This window comes from Amaranthus tricolor, chromosome 7 (assembly GCF_026212465.1).
Source record: "Amaranthus tricolor cultivar Red isolate AtriRed21 chromosome 7, ASM2621246v1, whole genome shotgun sequence".
NCBI lineage: Eukaryota > Viridiplantae > Streptophyta > Magnoliopsida > Caryophyllales > Amaranthaceae > Amaranthus > Amaranthus tricolor.
The window spans coordinates 7,905,608-7,919,698 of record NC_080053.1 but is presented as its reverse complement, the minus strand read 5'-3'; positions in this window follow the sequence as shown (position 1 = coordinate 7,919,698).

Here is a 14,091-nt window from a genome sequence, read left to right as displayed (position 1 = left end):
ATATATATATATATATATATATATATATATATATATATATATATATATATATATATATATATATATATATATATATATATATATATATATATATATATATATATATATATATATATATATATATATATATATATAATATATATATATATATATATATATATGTATATATATATATATATATATATATATATATATATATATATATATATATATATATGTATATATATATATATATATATATATATATATATATATATATATATATATATATATATACATATATATATATACATATATATATATATATATATATATATATACATATATATATATACATATATATATATATATATATATATATATATATATATATATATATATATACATATATATATATATATATATATATATATATATATATATATATATATATATATATATAGATACATACATATATATATATACATACATACATACATACATATATATATATATATATATATATATATATATATATATATATATATATATATATATATATATATATGTATGTATGTATGTATATATATATATATGTATGTATCTATATATATATATATATATATATATATATATATATATATATATATATATATATATATATATATATATAGATAGATAGAGTGTTTACCCATATCAATATTCCTACCTAAGTCTGAAACATAACAATCTGGAAATCACAAACTCTTGATCCAGTCAAGTAGAGCATAAATTCATCTATCATTTAGGGTGTACGTGGCGATCAGAATTTTATTTCCTCGATCGTGGAGGCTTCTCCTCATATTAGGGTCGCGTAAGTCACAATGAGCTGCAAAATTATCCTTTGTTCCCTTTTCCACACGAATCACCGTGCTGAAAATGTTATGAAAAAAGGTCTTTTTCAATATCCATCACATCAAGACAATGCCTAATTATGTTGGTTTTTCAGTATGGCTAATCTTAGAATATGTTTCTCTTTTTCCACCCGCCTATGTAAGGATCATATTGTTCATTGTATTTGCGGGCACCATTCTCGTGCACCTTCTTCATACCATACACTTTTAGGTCCTCAAGTAACTTAACACCGATGCGAGTACGTGGGGCATGTCCCTCCTTCTGAACAACAGGTTTGAAATTAACTCTAAGACAAAAGTTACTCTAAGGTGATAACATCGAATATGCGGGATAGTCGCTGATTGTTCACATCAAAGCAGCTCTAAGACAAAAGTTACTCCTTATGGACACATCATAAGTAACAATTCCATCCCTCTAAAGCGTCTGAAGCTCTTCGATCAAGGGTTACATGTAAATGTCAATGCTTTGCTTTGGATTTTCAGGGCCGAGAGCAATCATTGTTAGGAACATGTAAGGTGTTTTCATGCACATCCATGGAGGGAGGTTGTAAGGTGTTGGAATCACAGGCCATGAAGAGTATTGTTGTCCCGAGTTTCCGAATAAGTTAAAGCTATCCATACATAGGCCTAGCCTCACATTTCTCGTCTCAGCTACATATTCTGGATGTTTGGCGTTAAAAGTAATCCACGCCTCCGAGTCTGATGGGTGGCACATCTCCCCCTATTCTCAGTAGTGCTCATCGTGCCATCTCATTTCACTAGTAGTAACCTGTGAGGCGTACAACCTTTGTAACCTTGGACCTATGGAAAGGTAAAGAAATATTTCTTGGGGATACGTTTATTCCCTTCATCATCCTTAACAAACCTTGTTCTCCCTATACCCTATATCGTTATGAATTCACAATACAACCCCAATAGATCATGCAACCTTTAATACAACAATCAATCCTTTCTGCTGGTAATCTAAGCGCTGTTATCTGCGTCGGTAAAGCCTCCCGCAGAATAGTACAAAATTTATCATACAATCTTTCGGGACAATGATGATCAGTCTTCAAGTTCGTCATTCTCCTAATAATTCACATTTGAGAATAGGTTTCACACCCGGGATAAAGTGGATTGTTGGCGGACCTTAAAATTTCAAAAATTTGTTTTGCCTGGGGATTCGGCTCTTCGAATAAATCTATAGGTGAATGTTCCTCAAATGGAAAATCATTTTGAGGGATATCATGTTGAGGGAAAAAGTTGTGGTACGGTTCTGGGAATGCACTTGCAGCAGCATTATGCACCATACGCGCATATAGATTTTCCTTAAGGTTTCTCAGAAGGGAAGTATTCTGCTCTTCCTTACAGACAAACACATTACTACAACCCTCTCTAGCAAGTATATCATCATGGTACCTCTAGTCGTGATAGTCTCCTAGAATCCTTTTCGCAAAAGATGATCCCTCACTTCATTCGGTTTTTTAAAATTAAAGTTTTTACATTTAACACTAGGACATCTAATTTCAACTTTTTGACTTTTACTAATAGTGAAATTCAAAAAAGCATCTACCCCTCGCAAGAATTTTATATCGTATGCCCCATCATAAAATTGTCTTTTATACATCCAAGTTTTATTGTTCATAAAATATTCATCATCATCTGTCATTATAGCAAATAACCTATGATAATCAATAAATATTATTTAATAAATTTAAACAATATCTACACATTTATGTATCTAAATAGGAAAAAAAATAAATTTAAACAATAATAAACATCAAAAGTTAAAGTAATTATGTAGAAAAAAAAATATTTGGAATTTATCCAAGTATTATTCTTCAAATCAAAAAAAACAACAGTTTTTGTGGAAATAAAAATAAGTGTAAAACAAAAACTAAACGGATGAACAAACAGTTTACTTCGAATACGAAACTAAAAGGATGCATCACAATTTATAGACCAACGTTCCTTTTGTAATTTTAAATTTGAATATTATGGCGACGCGATAGAGACGAAAAATGTCTGTAGCACCTTTCAGTACAAAATGGCGACAAGATGGAAATGGAAAATGCCCGTAGCCAACGTTCAATACTGGATGGCTAGGGGATGGAGACGGAAAAAGGCCATAGCCAAGCTTGGCAACGGGACTGTCCAATCTCCATCCCGTAGCCAAGCTTGGCGACAGAATGTGTCCCTCTTAGTTTTTTTTGTAGTGTAACATTTGAAAGAAAAAATATACCAAGTTAGGCATGCATAATGACATATTATATATTTGGAACATTCTTTATTTAACATGTCATCAAATTAATGTTTGAAATAGAAAGATTATTGTCCACATAGATTTCTCACCTAATCAAATAATTATAAATGACAAGACACTAAGAGGTTTGCCATACGTCATTTTCCATCAAAATTAATAGTATAGTATACGTCATTGTATGTCAGGTGGATTTGAGATGGTATCTCTTTAGGTATGAAGGGTGTGCACTTCGTGTTTCCTCGATTATTATATGATGACATTGACAATAACTTCAATCAAGCTTAACATTTTATCCAATCCGAATTGATTACTACCACATGCAAACTTGATAGAGGTTCGCATGTGAGGGGGTGCGGGGATGGTTTGTCCCACATTGATAAATGGTGTGCACACATTATAATTCATTGGAACCCTTCCTTCTATTTGCATATGGTTATGGGAAGGTATCTCATTGACTATGAAGTGTGTGTAACTCGTGTTTCTCTAATTTAACGCTAGTATTGACAATTTATACAACTCAATTTAATATCTTTACTTAACCCCAGTATTAAATTAAATTGATAACCTCAGGAGAGAAAATCATTAATTTTTTGTAAAGGAACTTAATAACTCATTGATTAAAAGATCACCGACATCTACAATAGAATAACAATCAAATAAAGACATAACAATTTTAATCAAATGAATTTCTATATAGAAAAGTCATGATCATTATCAATGAGATCTAACACTGAAATATTCTATCTATCACGTTGTTATTTGATACAGCCTCCTCCGTTAAGGTCTTTAGATTTGGTGCGACTTTGTAATAGTGATAAGTTTGATATCATTACATGTATTAGCATAACTAACACTCATGATGATGTCATATAACTTTTTACCATCGAATTATTAACAAAACTCCAAATTTTCACCATGATAATGGATTTTATTTGCAACTAAAAATGAAAATAAAAAACTTTATAATATAGGTGGATGGGTCGATCGAATCCAATAAATGGCTAGATTAACTTTATAATATAAAGAGAACGAATTTTATTTGTAACTAAAAATGCAAATAAAGAGATTGGGGGCTTACCATCAAACATAAGGTTGATAGTAGCCCTAAAATTAACAATAGAGGTTAGGATCTTTTGAAAGAAAAAAGAAGGAGAAGGAAGAGAGGCTTGGTTTTTTTTTTTTTTTTTAAGTAATTATCATTATTTAAAACATAGTAATATAGTTTTAAAAAATAAAAATAATAATAAAAAATCATCATCTAATCTCAACTCTTTAAAAATAAATAAATAATTAATTAATTAATAGATTTAAACCACAATAATTATTTAAATTTAATTTTGAATATATCAAAATTGCATATTTTGTGTAAAAAATTGTTATTAATCATATTTTGGCTCCCTGAGATCTAAATTAGACAAACAATAATTTTCTATTAAAATTTGTTAAATTTATAGTGTTGGTTAGGCATGGCCACGGTCCGGGTTGGGCCGGTTTCGTTCCGGTTCCATCCGGTTCCGGTTCCGGTTCCATTTGGAACCTGTCGCGATCGGTTCCGGTTCCGGTTCCAAACGGTTCCTTGGTGGTTCATGAGGCGATTCCGGTGGTTCCAACTCACGGGACGGGCGGGTCGGACCATCGGTTACATTTTTATTTTTTCTATAAATATTTATATAATATAAAAATACTATAATATTACGGACGTACCTTTGATGATTACTTGATTATTAGCCGAATTCATTGCTTGTCAAGTTGTCATCGTTATTAAAATATTTACTAAAAAGAATGAAAAAAATAAATTAATAAGAAACGAATCAATGATAATGTCGATAAAGATGATTAATAAAAAAAGAGGGAGAAAATGGACTTGAACCTAGTACCCAAAGGAATACTAAGCTGCCTACATATCCCGAAAGAATCAAAGCCCACGTAGTTCTTTGTCATACCTTTTATTTATAGTTGTTGAATGTTGATTTGTTGTTGTCCGATTGATCCTATTCGTCTTCGTCATCATCATCTGGTTGGTTAGATGCTTTCGCTGACTCTCCTCCTGACGATGATGCAGATGTATACATCATCATCCATGGATCATCATCGTCGTCTTGATCATCATCATTCCTTAGTCCTTGTGTTCGAATCTCCGCTTGATCCCAATTTTTCTTGCAAACACATATTTGAATACAATGTGGAGCAAGACGAGATCTCTTTTCGTCTAAAACTCTTTTACATGCACTAAAAGCAGACTCCGACGCAATCGTAGAAGCAGGAATTGCAAGGATATCCTTTGCAATTCTCGATAATATGGGAAATTTTACAGATTTTTCTTTCCACCGCTCTAAAATATTATAGCTACCTTGGTCAATTTCAAAGTGGTGTTTAAGATAACTATCTAAATCTAAATATGAAGTGGAGGGTGAAGAAGAAGATGATTCTATAAAACTATCATCTTGGCTCATTATATTAGCTATTACGGAATTATAATAAGAGGGACGTGCCGAAACGCTAGCACGCCTAGACGTATTGCGTTTTGGGTTATATACACTAGCATAATAATCATAAAGTTTTGCTAAAAGTTTTTTACAAGTTCCAACATAATTATGTACATCACTAAGCGGGCAATCTAATAAATGGTAGTAAAATCCAATTACTTTAGTAAGGACTTCTGTTTTAAAACATGGGTCTAAAATGGTTGCAATTCCATAAATATAAGGAAAATCGGTAAAATATGCCTTCCACTTATCCATCATATCTGCAAGAATCGGCTTTAAATATGGGTTAGTATCATCATGCGTATGTTTAAGAAGATGATAAAAAATAGTAATACACTCACTTATTACTAAGTGGACGTTCGGTTCATAAACATATGAAAAAATCTTAGTTGCGTGGTCATACGCTTCTAATATTTTATGTACACTTATAGCTAGTTCCCATGTGTCATCAGTTATATAGCTATCTGTACACTCACTATACAGTTGTGTTATAACTGGACGATAAGCAATCGCTTTTCTTAATAAATCGTTGGTTGAGCCCCAACGTGTAGGAGTATCTAATGACCAATACACTTTTTTTAGTTGATATTGGTCACATAATTGCCTATATCGTCTCTTTATCTTTCCAATTCTAAGTCACTGCACTATGTCTCTAATTGGATCTAATAAATCGCTTAATTGTTTTATACCTGCTTGGCAAGATAAGTTAACTATATGAGCACAACAACGTATGTGTAATAAGCTACACCCAAGGATAAAACTAAAAGCAGGCTCGTTATACAAAAGTTCCATACATTTAATGTTAGCGGTTGCATTATCGGTAGAACAACAAAATATCTTATCTAATAAGTTTCATTCTCTACATATCTCTACTAATCTGTATTTTATGTTTTCACCCGTATGTCTTTCGAGCATTGTCTCAAAAGCAATTATTCTTTTTTGAATAATCCAATTTTGATCTATCCAATGTGCTGTTACACACATATAAGGTTCTAAATGTGGGGGAGCAGACCAAATATCAGTTGTTATGCTAACCCTACCATTAAAAGATTTAAACATTTCAACTAATTCATAGCGCATTGATTCATATAATTTAATTGTGCGTCTTTTAAGAGTGCTCCTAGAGATTGCTCTATATTGTGGTTGCAAAGTTTTTCTAGTGAAATGCTCGTGTGCCCTACTTTCACCGTGGTTAAAAGGCAATTCATCACAAATTACATACTTAGAAAATTCATCAATCATATCATTACGATTATATTTAAAAGGCATACCTTTGCTGGGAATGTCCCACTGTCGGCTTCCACTTGTGGTCCCGCTGCCGCTTGTTACATGAGTTTCTTTTGTGATTCCATGCTTCTTTGCCAAATGTTTGTTAAAAGATCCCGTACCACCACCTAACACGTATTCACAAAACACAATAAATAAATTTTTAATACATTCTTGATGTATAAAAATCTTAAAAAGTATTTACCTCTGGTGAAACTGTATGCAACTAAGGGCTTTACTCCTTGACTTTCACAAATTTGACAAGTGCATAAGAAAACATCTGGATTTTCGGTTGATCCTTTTGTAAAATACGACCACACATGTGAAACAGCTCTACCACCAGGAGGCGGCATTGCCAGAAAAGGTTGTCTTACTGGTTCATCTTCATCTAAATTTAAATATAAAGACATACTCAAATACCACAATATATAAATAAATAATAATTTAAAATTTAATCAATTTGAAGAATAAAATTATAAAACTAACCGATAGTTTGGAAATTGACTCGTTTACCACGAGCTTGTCTTTGTTGTTGTTGTAGTTGTTCTTCATGTGATCTTGTTGATGACTGTCGAGATATATGTATCCCAGTAGGGGTCGTTGGTTCCTCTTCTTCATCAATTTGTATTTCTCTTTCATCTTCTTCTACATAATTGTGTAATTCTTGGTCGTACCCTTCTGGATAATTTGGTTCATAATTTTAATTACTAATCGAAGGTGTTGTTGATACCGACGGAGTTGAAGTGGCCTTTCTTTTGGAGCTAAAAACTCCCAACGATTTTGCCACTTTAGTAACTTTTTTAGAGGCTTTTTTCAAAAAAGAAGACATGATTGATAATATTGAAATAATAATAGAATAAAGAAATAAATAAATAATTAATCGGCTAATTATGTAATTAACTAAATTAACAAATAATTAAAAGACTAATTATGTAATTAAGAGAATAATTGCGTAATTAAGTAATTAAGTAGAGAGAGTAAGTAGAGAGAGTAGCAGAAGAGATGAGTTGTGAATGAAAATGATTAAAAGTGATGGGTATTTATAGAAAAATTGGCAACGGCTATAAACGGCAATAGCAACGGCTACTTTTTCTGGTCCGGTTCCATGGAACCGTTGGGCCGATTCACCCGGACCGGTTCCGATTCCGGTTCCATGGAACCGTTGGGCCGGTTCACCCGGACCGGTTCCGGTTCCGGTTCCGTGGAACCGTTAGGCAGGTTCACCCGGACCGGTTCTGGTTCCTACCCGCGGTTCTTAGGTCCGGTTCCTGTAGTTTTTTTTCCGGCGGTTTCACGGTTCCGGCAACTTTTTTTCCGGCGGTTTCACGATTCCGCGGTTCGGGCCGGTTCGGAACTTGTCGCGAACAGTTCCGGTTCCGGGACGGTTTTAAGCGGTTCGGCACCGGTTCGGTTCCGGGTAACATGCCCCGTAGCCATCCCTAGTGTAGGTTTTGTTTTTTACTATCTCCAAACAGCTCTACGAGAACTAGAAATTCACAAATTTTTGTGAGAGACCGTCTCTTTGAGAAATCATCTGTAATTGGGACGGCCCACTATATATATTTAAAAACATTATAAGTAGGCATTAAGAATGATGTAAGTAGACATTTAAGATATTAAAAGTAGGCATTAAGAATACAATAAGTAAGCATTAAGGATAATGTAAGTAGGCATTAAAAATACAGTAAATAGACGTTAATCTTTAATGGATTGGGTTTAAGATATGTCTTTCAAAGAGACCAGCAATAAGAAATTAATTTTCTGGGATCATGCCCTTAAAGTTAAACCCATCTCTAAGTTTTGTAATTTAAGGATAGTCCAATTTATTTCACCACTCTAATAAGCTTGATTCAAGCGGTCATGCCCTTAAACCCATCTCTAATTTTTGTAATTTAAGGATAATCCAATTTATTTCACCACTCTAATAAGCTTAATTCAAGTGATCATGCCCTTAAACCCATCTCTAACTTTTTTTAGGGAGACTCATCTCAAATTTTAGTTGACTAATACGATATGATAAATGTCATTAGCGAAAAACATGTTGGATCCATATTATTTTTCTTAAAATAAATCACATTATCTTATATATCTAAAAATTTTGCGAATAGTAAAGAATTTTAAATATAATGTAGGTCTTTTACTAGTGTCGAAACTCGTACAATGCACGATTTTTTTGACATCAACATATCTAAACATATGATATTAAAAACTTAATGTTAAAGGTATTATGCAATAAAAACACTTAATGTTGCCAATTATATGTATAGATTAACACTGTAATCTTATAAATTGTCAACAATATAGTATGCAATATATTATATTCTTTAATTTACTCAATTTAACTATAAATAAATATTAGTCAAAGATACTTTAATAGTACAGATATTAGTCAAAATCAAATGTCATGTCATTTTTTAAACCAATAAAAAGTTATCTTTGACCAACTCTCTTTAGATTTTTTTTTAATAAACTCTCTATAGTTATAATACTTAACATTTTTTAATTTTTTAGTATAGTATATGATGTATTTAAATAATCATTTGAAAAAAATTGCTTGTCAAGTGTCAACTTATTTGTCTTGTTCAAAACCAAAATAATGTTCTAACAGTATTAACATAGTCTTGAACTGAATATCATTGATAATGATATGAATACATATAATAAGTAATAAGGACATGGCTTTTGTTCCTTTCCAAGATGGAAGATCACGGACAAAAAAAAAAAAAAAAAAAAAAAAAAAAGAAACCGTTTTTCTTGATAGTTATAAATTGACTTGGTCTTATACTCTTATTATAACAGAGATTCTCGATTGAAAGAACAAGTTACTGATTAATAACTTTAATATATTAAAGATTCCGTTTTGTCTATGTAGAAATAACAATGAATCCTAGACTCTCGCTCGAATGTGTGGATATGATCCATTTTGGCAGGTTTGAGTCCTAATTTTATAGATTGGTCGTATTCGGATCAAATTCAAATTTATGAAAATTGATGGATCTAAGCCTGGATTTCAGAAAATTATATAGACTTGGATCCGCAACATTAGGATAACTGTTTTTTTTAATATCTATTTGAAACTATAACTTTTCAAATGTGATCCAACTCAAAAATCTAAACCGCAGTCGAAAATTATCCGAACAAAAGTTGCACTACAATCAGTTCATGACCGAGAATTAGAAAACTAAAGCTAAATTGCAAACGACATTTAAAACTGACATATGATTATTTATTGATATTACACAAACCTAATAGTGACCAAACCAAGTCATATCCGACCCGGATTATTATGCACGAAACCGAACTTTATCCAGGTAAAACTAAATATTTAAAATCGTTTTTTAGCCGAACAATTATAAACTCAAACCGATTTTTAACCGAACTTTTGTAAACTACTGATTTTTAATTGAAAACAAGTCAAAACTCCATAATCTTGATAATCAGTTTTAGTTTATTAAATTATTATCAATTTTTCGAATTCAGCAAATATATTACTAATTAATTATCAGTATTTGCAACATTGTAGAGAGCTTTATGAATGTGTTAGCAAGATTTCTTAAGAAATTGACATCAATTATAAATCAATAAATACATTATAAAAACTCTTTTGTTGAAGTGCATAATACAAAATGTATTGCTAGTTTTTCTCCCTTCTTTTATAAGAGAGATGAAACAATGTAGGACATAATTTATTGGGAGTTACTAAATTTCGCCACCTCTTTTCATTTTATCGCCATCCCCTCTAAATGAAATTACGAATTTGCCTCTGAATTTCAAAAAATTACAATTTTACCACTCCCTATAAATTTCTTATTTATAATAATAATAATAATAATAATAATAATAATAATAATAATAATAATAATAATAATAATAATAATAATATCAATAACAACAATAATAATAATAATTAACTTTTTTATATTCTTCAAAAAGAATATAAATAAAATTAATAATAATAATAATAATAATAATAATAATAATAATAATAATAATAAAAATAATAATAATAATAATGATAATAAAATTAAAAGTAATTATTATTATTCAAAAAGAAAAAAAAATTGAATCGCCCAGAACCGGGCGATCGGACCCCGGTTCAATCGCCAAAAAAGTGGCGATTGAACCAGGGTCCAATCGCCTGTTTCTAGGCGATTCAATTTTTTTTTTTGAAAATTTATAATAATAATAATAATAATAATAATAATAATAATAAATAATATAATAATAATATAATAATAATAATAATAATATTAATAACAACAATGATAATTCATTTATTTTTATTTTATTATTATTATTATTATTATTATTATTATTATTATTATTATTATTATTATTATTATTATTATTATTAATTCATTTATATTATTATTTATATTATTATTATTATTATTATTATTATTATTATTATTATTATTATTATTATTTATTATTATTATTATTATTATTATTATTATTATTATTATTATTATTATTATTATTTATTACTATTATTTAAAAGAATATAAAAAAGTTAATAATATTATTATTGTTGTTATTATTATTATTATTATTATTATTATTATTATTATTATTATTATTATTATTATTATTATTATAAATTTTCCAAAAAAAATAAAAAAAATAAAAAAATTGAATCGCCCAGAACCGGGCAAGTGGACCTCGATTCAATCGCCACTTTTTTGGCGATTGAACCGGGGTCCAATCGCCGGTTCTGGGCGATTCAATTTTTTTTTTCTTTTTGAATAATAATTATTATTTTTAATTTTATTATTGTTATTATTATTATTATTATTACTGTTATTATTATTAATTTTATTTATATTCTTTTTGAAGAATATAAAAAAGTTAATTATTATTATTATTGTTGTTATTGATATTATTATTATTATTATTATTATTATTGTTATTATTATTTATTATAAATAAGAAATTTGTAGGGAGAGGCAAAATTGTAATTTTTTAAAAATCAGGGGCAAATTCGTAATTTCATTTGGAGGGGTGGCGATAAAATGAATAGGATGGCGAAGTTTAAAGATTGGGTTATTTATTTTGCTCGCTTCTACCTTCTTTTTATAAGAGAACACTTAATTTTTATTTTCTTCTATAAGAAATGTGGTATAAAATTTATTTTGATATTTTGCTTTGTTTCCTTGTGTCTTAGGTCCTATTTGTATTGGGTATAAATATTTAAGGGGTAAATAAAGTCAAACCAATGAATTGAAAGTAAATAGAGATGATTTAAAGTAGTTGAGATAGTTGCGAAGAAGATAAAATGAACATGAATTAAAATAATGAAGGAAAAATAAGATAATATCCCCTATTCTGGAGGTAATACATTCCCCCAACTTTGCAACTATTTTTTCACCTCTACGCTCACTAATTTCTCATTTATCAACTTTATTTTCTTGTTTTGACTTTTTTTTACCCCTTTAAATATTTACACCCAATTCTAATGAAACAATAAAATGTATTTTGTTTTCCAGAAATAACATTTGTTTTGTTATTTTGCTCTCCTCTCTTTTTCTTTTATAAGGGAATATTATGCTTGCACTTTGATCCCAGTGATGTGAGAAAAATATGTTTCGTAAATTGTTCTTTTCTTTTCATTCGATTTTGTTTTTGTTCTTGTTCTTGTTGTTTCATATTGACAAAGTTTAGGTGTAGTATTATTTTATCATTTATGACTACATATTACATTGAATCATTTATAATTTGTTTTAAATAATGGATTGATAGATAATTCAATACTTACATTTAATTAGTTTAATGTTTCAATGTAATTAGAAAACTAAATCTATATACATATATTTTACTCTAATCAATTATTTAGATTAGTTTCATTCACAAATTAAATTTAGAATATAAGACTTATGGATAGTTAATATTTCTTTCAACTGAATCGTAACTAATCGACTCGACCCAAGTGTAACTCTTAGGTAACAACAAGATTAAAGCTATTTGAAATCTACAGTTTAAATCATGTATCATCTAATGTTGTATTTGATTGGCTAAGAAGAATTTACAAGAAATAAATGAGGTAAACATTATCAAAATTGTCAATGGACACTTCATCTATGAATTGGATTAATTAGACGTATATAAAATTTAATCAAGATTTTTTTTGAATGAGAACAAAGAAATTATGAAAAGAAGTAAGTTTTGAGTAAGCGAAATCTTTTAAGTTATAAGTATTATAAGTATATAAAATTGTCCAACATTGATGAAAAAGGTGGCCATTACTTAAAAATTCTTTTTAGAATGATTTGCGAATTACAGTTTTAAAAATTAACATTTTTGCTAATTATAGCCTTAATGTTTACTTTTTGAAAATTATAACCACCAAAGTATAAAAATTTGCAGGTTCAGGCCAAAAACACATAATTCCGGCCACTTAACTTAAAATTCCAACCACTAAAATGGTCGAAATTTTGTGTTTTGGCCTGAACCTGCAAACTTTGATACTTTTGTGGTTGTAATTCACAAAAAGTAAACATTAAGATTGTAATTCGCAAAAATGCTAAATTTTAAGGCTATAATATGTAAATTATTTTTTTTATAAAGCCAATTATTATTTTTCATTGTTCATAAATCATCGGGCATAACAATATCAAATTACACTTTTCTTTTATAAGTTATCAATATACTTACATTTTGATCCAAAAGCAATGTGGGATAAAATTTATTGTGCTAGTTTTCTCTTTCTTTTGTTTTTATAAAGGAGCTTTATCCCAAATATAAATGATAAGTTAAAAAAATGATACTACCACCCCCAATTATCAATGTGGGGCAAAGTTATATCAAATCATAATAAGTAGTAATTCTTAACTTCTTATAGATTTTCATATTGAAATTTTTTAATTAAATTTCATAAAAAGAAATATTAATATAGTTTAAGCGAAATCTAAAAAATGGCTTATAAGCATGATGGATAATATATATATCAAATATGTGGATTGAAAGTACAAAGGTCCAAAACAACTATATACAATACATTGATAACTCTAGCAAAGGTAAATTTTATATATCGCTACTATTGTATAAGAATAAACATGAAAAAATATGGCCGTGTATATTTTTGTTTTCTTCTTCTAATTGCACTTTTCTTGATAATAAGTTTTCATAACAACTATATAAAACCCGATATAAATTATCAAAATAAGACATGAAATTGCCTAAAAAAATTTCTTTAAGTATGAATTTGGCAATAATCCTACTTTATTAT